The sequence below is a fragment of the Stenella coeruleoalba genome, assembly GCF_951394435.1.
Source record: "Stenella coeruleoalba genome assembly, chromosome: 2".
Lineage (NCBI taxonomy): Eukaryota > Metazoa > Chordata > Mammalia > Artiodactyla > Delphinidae > Stenella > Stenella coeruleoalba.
In genome coordinates, this window is record NC_137147.1 from 108,850,171 (window position 1) to 108,862,885 (window position 12,715).

Consider the following 12,715-nt stretch of genomic DNA (forward strand, 5'->3'; position numbering starts at 1 on the left):
AAAGCAGTACTGCAGTTTGAAGGGACCTCAAGGGATTGTAGGAGAGGTTCTGGTCAAGGTGTTCTGGGCTGTCCTTCGCACATATCTAGCCCCACGGTATGGTCAGCTCTCTCTTTGTCCCCACCTGAGATGTTGGTGCAGGGCTGTGGGCTCTTGGTCTTGAGTGGTGAGGCAGGGCTGCCTGGCCTAGAGCAGAGAGCAGCTTTCCCAGGTTTCCCCAGCAGGAAAACCCACCTTGTGGTTAATGAGCAAGTAAACTTGGGCATGTATTTTCCATGAGGAACTTCAACGTGAATTTGCAGCTTCTGGTCAGAAGTAATCCTATTACCTAAGGAGATAATCAGAATGATAAAAACCTAAGAACAAGGGCTTCCCTGGTGGCGCAGTGGTTGAGAGTCTGCCTGCTGATGCAGGGGACGCGGGTTCGTGCCCCGGTCTGGGAAGATCCCACATGCCCCGGAGCGGCTGGGCCTGTGAGCCATGGCCCCTGAGCCTGTGCGTTTGGAGCCTGTGCTCTGCAACGGGAGAGGCCACAACAGGGAGAGGCCCGCGTACTGCCAAATAAAAAAAAAAAAAAAAAAACACCTAAGAACAAGATTGGTTATCACAGTATTATAACTAGGGACAATTTGATGACAACAAAAGCTGAAGTAACCATGCAGTGGAATGCTCTGCAGTTATTGATATGATGTTTGTAGAAGACTACTTAATGATATAGATAATCAGTACCTGAAGTGAAAAAGCAAAGTGCAAAACAGTATGGTCTCAGGTATGTATATATGTATAGAAAAAGACTGGAATGACAAGACATAAATGTAGCAGTGAAGGTGTAATGGGTAATTTGTTTTCTGTGTGCTTTCCCCTACTGGTTCTTCTGTGACAAACATGGGTTTTTTAAAAATTAATTAATTAATTAATTTATATTTTTTGGCTGCATTGGGTTCTTGTTGCTGCACGTGGGCTTTCTCTCTAGTTGTGGCAAGCGGAGGCTACTCTTCATTGTGGTGCGTGGCCTTCTCATTGCGGTGGCTTCTGTTGTTGCGGAGCACAGGTTGTAGGTGCATGGGCTTCAGTAGTTGTGGCTCATGGGCTTAGTTGCTCCACGGCATGTGGGATCTTCCCGGACCAGGGCTCAAATCCGTGTCCCCTGCATTGGCAGGCAGATTCTTAACCACTGCGCCACCAGGGCAGTCCCCAAACATGTTTTATAATAAAAACAACTTGTTAAAAATGGTGTATCTTGGCACAGTGTTTCACATTGCTGTTTGAATTTTGCATAGGCGAATTTAATTTTAATTGCACACCTTGTTTCGTATAGGTATACCTAACTTTGCAATAGTTAATGTACCATTTATTTTTTTCATTTGAGCAAATGTTTGCATTGTCATTTGCAAGGCTGTGTGTTAGCTGTGACAAAATTTCATTACATACAGTATGCAGTGAGAGTAGTATCAGAACTACACGCTCAGTTGATAAGGTATTATTGGGAAAGTGCTGTGGCAGGGTCAAAGGAAGGAGAGACTGTACTGGTTAGGGAACTAGGAAACACTTTTGGATGAAGCAGCATTTGAAACGTGCCTTGAAGAAGAGAAAGCCATTTCATTGTAACTGGATGTTGAGTAGATTTTTTTTTTAACTGTTGCTTCAGAATTAGCATTGGGGTCCAAAGCTGAAATTGAAGAGGTGTTGTTAAATGACCTGTGGTACAATGACAGTCCCCAAGAGTTGGAGCCAGGTACACCTCACTGGCTTCACAGATACGAAGAGGTCACAGAGCTGTCCCTACTACCACAAACATCATCTCAGCCTTTCCCTGGTCTGTGTAAGAAGACTGCTTAGGGAGGGCAGCATTTGAAGTGATTCCCTCCCCTCTTAGTGGAGCACAGTGGGGCGCAATGCTGCTTCCGCTGTCAAGCCAAGCGAGTTTGGAAGTGTCTTCCAAGAGAAGCATTTGTGTAGGTTGAGGGGGCTTCCAAGAAGGAAGGCAAGGTTGAGCCCATTGTTAGGCAGCAGACTTGCTCTCTGTCCTTGACTGAGTAGAGATGAAAGAGAAATTGAGAGAAGATGTGGGGCAGGGAGGGAGGAGGGTGGAAGGTGGCTGGAGCTGTCTGATTCCCACCAGTTGACCCACAGGGAAGTTGTGACTTTCTGTGGTTCAGGAGAAGTTGCAGAAGGCCTGAGCTTTTGGGCTAGCATCCCACCAAGATGGCCCTCGTTGTTGTGTATGGGGTGGTAGGAGTTGGGATGGGGCTGGAAGGGTAGGCTAGAGCCGGATCCCTTACACAAGCAACTCCTCATGAGAGGGGTGTCTGCTACCTAGAGGGCCCTTTCCCCACCCCCTGGTCCCTTAAACCATAATCTATCAATATTAAACTCTGAGGAAGGAGGGAAATGGGCTGTAAATGGACATGTGATTAAAGCATAAATGAACTGAGTATTTATTTAGTGTCTGTAAAGTGTGAAAATTGGTAAGATGAGGTTAAGGGACATCTTAACTACTGGATGGGCTGGAGGCAGTGACTGGAGGAAAAAGTTTCATGTTAACTCCCTGAGAAAAGGGAAAGATTAGTCAAAGTAGTTCACAGTAAGGTGTGGGACTGAAACACTGATTAAGATTTTTTTATTTAAGTGTAATACACATACAGAAAAGTACATATCATAAGTGAAGCGCTCACACTGTCTCCAACTGAACACAAGCATGTAACTGGCACCCAGATCTAGATGAACTGCTGACTTTCAATTTAGGACCAAAGAAGTGTATAATTGTACAGATGTATTGAATTTCTGACTGAGATGATTTCCTTTTTTATTCTGGAGTATCATCAGTAAATTGTCTGAAAAGCTATTCTGAAATAAATTTTACTGTATTCAGGGACTTCCCTGGTGGCACAGTGGTTGGGAATCTGCCGGCCGGTGCGGGGGACGCGGGTTCGAGCCCTGGTCCAGGAGGATCCCACATGCTGCAGCGTGACTGAGCCCGTGTGCCACAACTACTGAGCCTGAGCTCTAGAACCCGTGCACCACAACTACTGGGCCCGTGTGCCACAACTGCTGAAGCCCGCACGCCTGGAGCCTGTGCTCTGCAACGGGAGAGGCCGCTGTGGTGAGGGCCCCGTACGCCGCAGCGAAGAGTGGCCCCCGCTTGCCGCAAGTAGGGAAAGCCCGTGTGCAGCGACAAAGACCCAATGCAGCCAAAAAACAAATAATAATAATTTTACTATATTCAGCCCCAGCTAACAGGCGACAGTTGAAATTACTCTCGGGAAGTCTTGTTTCCCACAAAATAAATATTTTGTAGAACCTTAATATATGGCTTTAGCAGTTAAATCCAAGTATAACATACATACAGAAAAGTATGTATGATACTTTTACTATGATAAATATGCAAATTCAATGACTTTCCACATACCAAACACATCTTGTATATATCCACTCATATATAGAGGCAATAGACCAGAAACCCCCAGAAACTCTGCAGTCTCTTAACTAGTGAAGGGTAAACCACCATGCTGACTTTTAGATGCATACATTAGTTCTGCCTGGTTTTGAACTTACATAAATAGAATCATAAATATGTACTCTTCAGCTGTGAAATTCATCCATATCACAGCCAGTAGTTGTGGATCATTTGTTCCCACTGCTATACTGTATTCTGTTGTATGAATATTCATTCTGGCTTATTCATTCTACTGTTAATAGACACTTGGGGCCATTATGAATAGTGCTGCTATGAGCATGTCTTTTGGTGAACTTATTTCTTTTGGGTGTACTCTTAGGAGAGTGTTGGCTTATAGGGTATGTGTGATTTCAGCATTAATGGATGCTGCCAGTTTTTCACAGCAAGTGCACCGGTTTACACTTGTGACAATGTCAGATGGTTTGGGTTAGTTCCACATCCTCACTAACAATTGGTATTGTCTTTTTCACTGGTCATTTTGGTGAGTATGTAATGGCATCTCTATTGTGGTTTTAATTTTCATTTCCCTGATGACTCATGAAGTTGAACACCTTTTCATATGTCTGTTGACCTCTGGATATCCACTTTCCTGAAGTGCCTTTTCAGGTCTTACCCTAATATTTCTTTATGGTTACCTGCCTTTTTCCTGTTTACTTGTTGCTCTTTCCTGTTTACTGTTTACATATTCTGCATATGAGTTCTTGATATATAGAATAAAAATGTTTTCTCCCAACCTGTAGCTTGTCTTTATACTTTTTTTTTTTTTGCGGTATGTGGGCCTCTCACTGTTGTGGCCTCTCCCGTTGCAGAGCACAGGCTCCGAACGCGCAGGCTCAGCGGCCATGGCTCACGGGCCCAGCCGCTCCGTGGCATGTGGGATCCTCCCGGACCAGGGCACGAACCCATGTCCCCTGCATCGGCAGGCGGACTCTCAACCACTGAGCCACCAGGGAAGCCCTCTTCATGCTTTTAATTGGTATATTTTGAATAACATAATTTAAGTTTTAATGATGTCCAGTTTATCGACTTTTCAAATATGGTTAATGCTTTGTGTCCTGTTTAAGAAATGTTTCCCTATTCCAAAGTCATGAAGATATTTTGTGTCTCATTATAAAAACTTATTGTTTTACCTTTCACTCTTAGATTTCCAACCCATCTGGGATTAATTTTGTACATGGTGGAAGGTCAAGATTCATTTTTTTCTGTATAGATAGCCAGTTGACCCAGTACTATGTTGAAAAAAAAATCCCTTTTCATTGCACTGCTGTCACCTTTCTCATAAATCAAGTATATATGTTGTATGTGCATGTCGGTTTTCTTCCATTGAGCTGTTTATCTGTCCTTGTCTTAGTTACTACAACTTTATAGTAGATTTTGATATTTGGTAGTGAAGTCCTCTGGCTTTGTCCTTCATGATTCTTGGTTCCTCTTGGATTTTTGCATTTCCACATGGTCATAGATTTAGCTTGTCAGTATCACGTCGTTCCACCCCCCCCAACCCCCACTCCCAAACTCTGCTGGAATTTTGATTGAGATTTCATTGAATCTATGAATAAATTTGTAGAAAATTGGTATGTTGATGACAAATCTTTGAATTCATAAAGTTGGTGTATCCTTTCATTTATCAGGTCTTTAATTTTTCTCAATGTTTTATAGACATCTTGGACATCCTTTTTTAGGTTCATCTCTAGGTCTGGGTAGGTGTCTGTCTAATGCTACTGTAAATGATTTTTGTGTGTGTCGTTTTCTGTTTAGTTGCTGCTGCCTGATGGTCTTTTCTAATGTGGGCTCCAGAGCTGGATATACATACTGTTGAGTTTTGGAAATTTGAGTCCCTCTTACATGCAAATTTAAGTTTATGGTATTCTGTTTTCTAAATGTTCTGTAGTTTCAGTCTGCGAGTGGTTTTATTCACTTTTGTTGATCCATGAGGTTTTTGGAGGATATATGGAGAGATTTGGATTTAGGCAGCTGCCCATTTTCCAATAGGAACCAGGAAATCTGATCGTGCTGATCTTGTTTGAAAAAAATATGCATGTGCGTGTACACACATATCTTGGCAAAATGTACACCAAAATTTTTTATATTAAAATATTAATGATGTACACACCTTTTAGAATGTCTGAAATTAAGAAGACTGACCATGCCAAGAATGACATGAATGTGGAAGATCTGGAACTTTCATAAACTGCTCGGGGGAATGCAAAATGGTACAACTGTTTGGAAAACAGTTTGGTAGATTCCTAAAAAGTTAAACACTTACCTACCATATGACCCAGCAGTTCTACTCATAGATTTTTTAAAGAAAATTTTGTTTTAGAATAGTTTTTGATTTATATAAAAATTACAAAAGTAGTGCAAAGAGTTCTTGTATATATTCCCATCCAGTTTCCCCTGTTGTTAACATCTGACATTAGTATGGTGAATTTCTGTCACATTTGTCACAACTAATGAAACAGTGTTGACACTATAGTGCATATTTAATTTTGATTTTCTTATTTTTTGCCTAATGTCCTTTTTCTGTACCAAGATCCCATATTATATTTAGTCCCGTGTCTGTTTAGGCTCTTCTAGACTGTGACAGTTTCTCACTTTCCTTGTTTTTGATGACCTTGTCAGTTTTAGGCAGTACTAGTCACACTCAACAGAAATGAAAGCATATATCCATAGACAGACTTGTACACAAATGTTCATAACCTCTTTATTTGTGATAGCCAACAAAGTGGACACAACCCCAATGTCCATCAGTTGGGAAATGGATAAACAAATGGTGGCATGTCCATACAAAAGAATATTATTTATCATTGTGTGCCACAGCATAGATGAATCTCAGGATAATTATACTCAGTGAAAGAAGCCTGACAAAAAAGAGAATACACTTAAAATTCCATTTACATAGAATTCTAGAAAATACAAACTAGTCTGTAGTGACAGAAAGCAGATCCGTAGTTTGCTGGGGAAAGGGGCACAGGGACGGGGAAGGGGAGGGATTACAAAGGGGCATGAGGAAACTTGGGGATGATGGATATATTCATTTTCTTGATTGTGGTGGTGGTTCCATGGAAGTAACATACTGAAACATCAAAATTTGCACTTTAAATATGTGCAGTTTATTAAGTCAATTATACCTCAGTAGATCTGTCAACATTTTAAAAACAGCAGTTATCTCTGAATGGTGGGATTTAAACATACTTGTTTTGCTTTTGTAGAGAATTTTTTACTATTAAATATTTCAAAATAGAGAAACGAGTAGAAAATCAATTATCTCTGTGTATCTACCACCCATCTTTAACAAGTGTTAAGATTTTGACATGTTTGAAACTTTTTGAGGCAACATGAAACATCAAATAAAACTTTGCGTTTGTTGTGTTTGTCTGTTTCCCCTAGTCTCCTTGAGGCCAGCGCCATCTTTTTTAAAAAATATTTATTTATTTATTTGGCTGAGTCGGGTCTTTAGTTGCAACATGTGGGATCTTTTGTTGCAGTGCAAGGGCTCTTTGTTGCGGTGTGCATGCTTCTCTCTAGTTGTGGCATGTAGGCTCCGGAGTGCGTGGGCTCAGTAGCTGCAGCATGCAGGCTCTCTAGTTGGGGCACGCGGGCTCTAGAGTTCACGGGCCTAGTTGCCCCGTGGTATGTGGGATCCTGGTTCCCCGAACAGGGATCCAACCCCTGTCCCCTGCTTTGGAAGACGGGTGCTTAACCACTGGACCACCAGGGAAGTCCCCCTACTCTCTCTTCTAGAGATAACAACTCTCCTAAAGTTGGTGTATTTCCTTTATACTTTTACGTATTTGTCCATAAACATTGCTTTGTGTGTTTTAATTTTTTATGTAAATAGAACATACATTCAGGAAAGTACACAAGTAAGTATACAATGGGGTGAATTATCACAAAGAAACACCCATGTAACTGTAGCTCAAATTAAGAAACAGAATGTTACCAGCACCTAAGAAGACCCCTTATACCTCTATCTAAATGTCGTGCTTTAAAGCAGCGGTCCCCAACCTTTTTGGCACCAGGGACCAGTTTTGTGGAAGACAGTTTTTCCTCGGATGGGGTCAGGGGAGGTGGTTCAGGCGGTAATGCGAGCGATGGGGAGCGGCAGCTCGCTCGCTTGCCTGCTGCTCATCTCCTGCTGTGTGGCCCGGTTCCTAACAGGCCGCAGACTGGTGCTGGTCCGAGGCCTGGGGGTTGGGGACCCCTGCTTTAAAGGTTTACATAAATAGTATAACATATATTGTCTTTCTGGTATATGCTACCCACCCCCAGTGTATCATTACATTTACACTGTGTCCATATCGATATTTAAGTCAAACCAGTGCATTTGAATTGCTGTGTATTAGTATTTTACATAAATATATACATTATTTACCTGATCCTCTGCTGGTAGATGTTTAGGTCTCTTCCAGTTTTCTGCTGTTGTAAACAGTATTTTGGTGAACATCCTTGTTTATATCTCCTTGTGTGCATGTAACAAGAATTTCTTTAGCATATGTGCCTAGATGTGAATTGCAGGGTAATTAGGTATACTATCTTTAAACTTTAAGTTGCTGACTTCTTTTTCAAAGTGAATTTATCAATTTACAATCCAGTCAGGATTTCATGAGAGCTTTTCTCCATATCTTTGCAGACCTTAATTATTGTCACACTTCAAAATTTCAGTCACTCAGGGTATAAAGCTAACTTAATTTTGTTTTTGTTCATATTATAAAATATTTTCTTCAGTTAAAAGAATACATGTAGCATATATGATCTGCTGTCAACCCAGAAAAGGTCTCTAGAACTGTGCCCCAGGGTTCTTTTCCTTTATACTGTCTGGTGCGTTTCTTGAGATTCTTTTATATATTAGTATATAATTAAAATCACTGAGTTAGGTGAAATCATGGCGGGAATGCTATTCTGGTACATAGAAGAATTGTTAAGCAGAATACTTAATTGAGTATTCTCTACCTAGAAAAAAAATCCTACCCTTTTTCAAGATTGGCTTGGTTATCACCTCTGAAAACTTTTTCACATTCTTCTGCCTAATGTGTTCCATTGTCTGTTTGATCTTGCTCCATCTAATAGAGCCATTCTTGCTTCTTCCAGATTGTTTGTTAACCCACTATATGGTGGTATAAATGTAAACACGTATTCTGAAGTGGGGAGGTTAAAGTATAGTTTTGAAAAAGCATATTAAATTTGCCCATTTCATAATAAACCTACACAAAGTAAAGTGCAGGCTCTGGATGCAGGTTACTTGAGAACAAATGGTGGCTGTGTTACTGATTTGCTCTAACCATAGAGATTAAATTTCTGTAACACAGGCATAGTAATAGTACCCATTTATAGGATTTTTGTGAAGCTTAAGATACGTGTATTGAGTACCTAGAATAATGCCTATAACTACACTTACTAAATGGTGGCAGTGATTATGGTGGTGTGTGTATATGAAGAATGCAGTCATGAGAGCATTGCTGGGGTCATGTTTTGTTTTGTTTTTTTAATTAATTTATTATTTGTTTTTGGTCGCATTGGGTCTTTGTTGCTGTGCGCGGGCTTTCTCTAGTTGCGGCAAGTGGGGGCTACACTTCGTTGCGGTGCACAGGCTTCTCATTGCGGTGGCTTCTCGTTGTGGAGCATGGGCTCTAGGTGCACGGACTTAAGTAGTTGCAGCACATGGGCTCAGTAGTTGTGGCTCACAGACTCTAGAGTGCAGGTTCAGTAGTTGTGGTGCACGGGCTTAGTTGCTCCGCAGCATGTGAGATCTTCCCGGACCAGGGCGTGAACCTGTGTCTCCTGCATTGGCAGGCAGGTTCTTAACCACTGTGCCACCAGGGAAGCCCTGGGGTCATGTATTTTTAAAAGTTGAACTACTGGGACTTCCCTGGTGGTCCAGTGGTTAAGACTCTGTGCTTCCACTGCAGGGGGTGTGGGTTCAATCCCTGGTTGGGGAACTAAGATCCCTGCCTGCTGTGTGGTGCAGCCAAAAAAAAAAATTTCAAATATAGTCTGCTCCCACATTCAGTATTGATAATATCTAAGCGTTTTTTCTTTTTTATTGTGGCAAAATGAAATTTACCATCTTCACCATTGTTAAGTGTACAGTTCAGTGGTATTAGATACATTCACATAGTTGTGCAAAAGTCACCACCATCCATCTGCCTAACTCTCTTCATCTTGTAAAAAGGAAACTGTATACCTATTAAGCAATAACTCCCCATTCTTCCCTCCCCCCAGTCCTTGGCAACCCCCATGATATTTTATGTCTTTATGGTTTTGACTACCTCAGGTAAGTGGAATCATACAGTGTTTGTTTTTTGTGACTTACTTCACTCAGGATAATGTCCTCAAGGTTTATCCATGTTCTAGTATTTAGCAGAAATTCTTCCTTTTTCAGGCTGAATAACGTACTCCATTGTACATATGTACCACATTTTGCTTATTCATTCATTTATCGATGGATACTTGGGTTGCTTCCACATTTTATCTATTGTGAACAACGCTGCTGTGAATGAATATGGATGTACAAATATTTTTTTGAGATCCTGCTTTCAACTCTTTTGGGTATATACCAAGAGGTGTTATTGCTGGATCACATGGTAATTCTATTTTTAATTTTTTGAGGAATTGCCATACTGTTTTCCATAGAGGCTATACTGTTTTACATCCCTATCAGTAGTGCACAAGAGTTGCAGTTTCTCCACACCCTCACCAACACTTGTTTGCTTTTTCTTTTAATGTGGCCATCCTAATGGATGTGAGGTGTTACCTTTTTTTTGTTGTTGTTGTTGTTGTTTTTTGCGGTACGCGGGCCTCTCACTGTTGTGGCCTCTCCCGTTGCGGAGCACAGGCTCTGGATGCGCAGGCTCAGCGGCCATGGCTCACGGGCCCAGCCGCTCCGCGGCATGTGGGATCCTCCCGGACCGGGGCATGAACCTGTGTCCCCTGCATCGGCAGGTGGACTCTCAACCACTGCGCCACCAGGGAAGCCCAGGTGTTATCTTATAGTATTGATTTTCATTTTTATAGTGATTAGTGATGTTTAGCATCTTTTCATGTGCTTATTGGTCATTTCTGTATCTTCTTTGTAGAAGTGTCTATTACAAGCCCTTTGTCCACTTTTAAATTGGATGGTTTGGTTTCTTGTTGAGTTTTAGGAGTTCTCTGTATATTCTGGATATTAATTCCTTATTAGATGTATGATTTGCAAATATTTTCTCCAGTTCTGTGGGTTGACTTGTTACTCTGTGTCTCTTGATGTACAAAGTTTTTACATTTTCATGAAATCTGATTGTTTTTTCTTTTGTTATTTGTGCCTGTGGAGTCATAGTCAAGAAATCATTGCTAAACCCAGTGTCATGAAGGTTTTGTCCTGTGTTTTCCTCCAAGAGTTCTATTGTTTTAGGTTTTATATTTTGGTCGTTGATCCACTTAGAGTAAAATGGTGTTGAGTGAGGGTCTAACTTCATTCTTTTGAAGGTGGATATCCAGTTCTCCAAGCACCATTTGTTGGAAAGACTGTACTTTCCTCCATTGAATAATCTTGGTATTCCTGTTAAAAATCATTTGACCATATATGCAAGGGTTTATTTCCAGGCCTTCTATTCCATTGGTCTATATGTCTGTCTTTATGCTAATATTATACTGTTTTGATTAGTGTAGCTTTGTAGTAAGTTTTAAAACCAGGAAACATGAGTCCTTGTGTTTTGTTGTTCTTCGTCAAGATTGTTTTGGCTATTCGGGTCACTTGAGATTCCATATGAATTTTAGGATGGATTTTTCTGTTTCTGCAAAAAAATGTTATTGGGGTTTTGATAAGGATTGCACTGAATCTTTAGATCACTTTGGGTAGTATTGACAATTTAACGATATTAAGTCTTCTAGTTCATGAACATAGGATGTGTTTACATTTACTTATGTCATCCTTAATTTCTTACAGCAGTGTTTTGTAGTTTTCATTGTACAAGTCTTTTATCTTCTTGGCTAAGTTAATTCCTAAGTATTTTACTCTTTTTGATGCTATTATAAATGGAATTATTTTTGTAATTTCCTTTTCAGATTGTTCGTTATTTGTGTATATAATTGCAACTGGTTTTTGTGTGTTGGCTTCTTATCTGTTGCTTTGCTGAATTCATTTATTAGTTCTAACAGTATTTTTGTGGAGTCTAGGATTTTCTGCATATAAGAGTGTATTCTCCTCAGAGATAATTTTACTTCTTCCTTTCCAACTTGGACGCCTTTTATTTATTTTTCTTGCCTAATTAATTGCTCTCGGTGGAACTTCCAGTACTATGTTGAAAGAAATGTGAAAGCAGGCATCTTTGCCTTGTTCCTGATCTTAGAGAAAAAGCTTTCAGTCTTTCACCATTGAATATGATGTTTTCTGTGGGTTTTACATATATGGCATTTATTATGTGGAGGTAATTTCCTTCTATTCCTATTTTGTTGAGTGATGATGAAAAAGTGTTGAATTTTGACAAATGCTTTTCTGCATCAACTGAGTTGATCATGTGGTTTTTTCCCCTTCATTTTGTTGATGTGGTGTATTACACTGGCTTTTTGTTTTGTCTTTTTTGTGTGTGTGTTTTTATTTTTGTATGTTGAACCATCCTTGGCTCTCCAGGAATAAATCCAACTTGGTCATGGTGTATAATTCTTTTAGTGTGCTGTTGAATTCTGTTTGCTAGTATTTTGTTGGGGATTTTTACATCAGTGTTCATAAAGGGTATTGGTCTGTAGTTTTCTAGTAGTGTCTTTTTATGGTATCAGGATTATGCTGGTTTCATAGAATGAATTGGGAAGTGTTCCCTCCTCTTCAGTTTTTTGGAAAAGTTTGAGAAGAGTTGGTATTAATTATTGTTTAAATGTTTGATAGAATTCACCAGTGAAACCATCAGGTCCAGAAGTTTTCTTTGTTGGGAGAGTCTTGATTACTGATTCAATCTCCTTACTAGTAATACATAGATTCAGATTGTCTATTTGTTTGTGATTTAGTCTTTGTAAGTTATGTTTCTAGGAGTTTGTCCGCTGCATCTAGGTTATCAAATTTTGGGGTATATAGTTGTTCACAGTACTCTTTTAATTCTTTTATTTCTGTGGAATAGGTAGTAACGTCCCCACCTTCATTATTGATTTAGAAATTGGAGTCTTCTCTCCAGGTTTTCTTAGTCCATCTAGATAAAGTTTCGTTTCTGTTGATCTTTTCAAAAAACCAACTTATGATTTTATTGACTTTTCTGTGTTGTTGTTTTGTTTTCTATGTTGTTTATTTCTGCT

At 40.1% G+C, this 12,715-nt stretch overlaps 1 protein-coding gene across 11 annotated transcripts in view; it reads left to right on the top strand.

Annotated features, from left to right (window-relative positions):
- The window catches only part of CPEB1 (cytoplasmic polyadenylation element binding protein 1), a 99,107-nt gene that overhangs the window by 17,192 nt on the left and 69,200 nt on the right, over window positions 1–12,715 (top strand). The window contains exon 3 of one of the 11 annotated variants that reach the window (XM_079912644.1): window positions 2,873–3,103. The exons of the other annotated variants lie outside the window; for them this stretch is intronic. The gene's annotated coding sequence lies outside the window, so the exon portion shown is untranslated. The remainder of the gene's footprint in view (window positions 1–2,872; window positions 3,104–12,715) is intronic. 11 annotated transcript variants of the gene reach the window in all.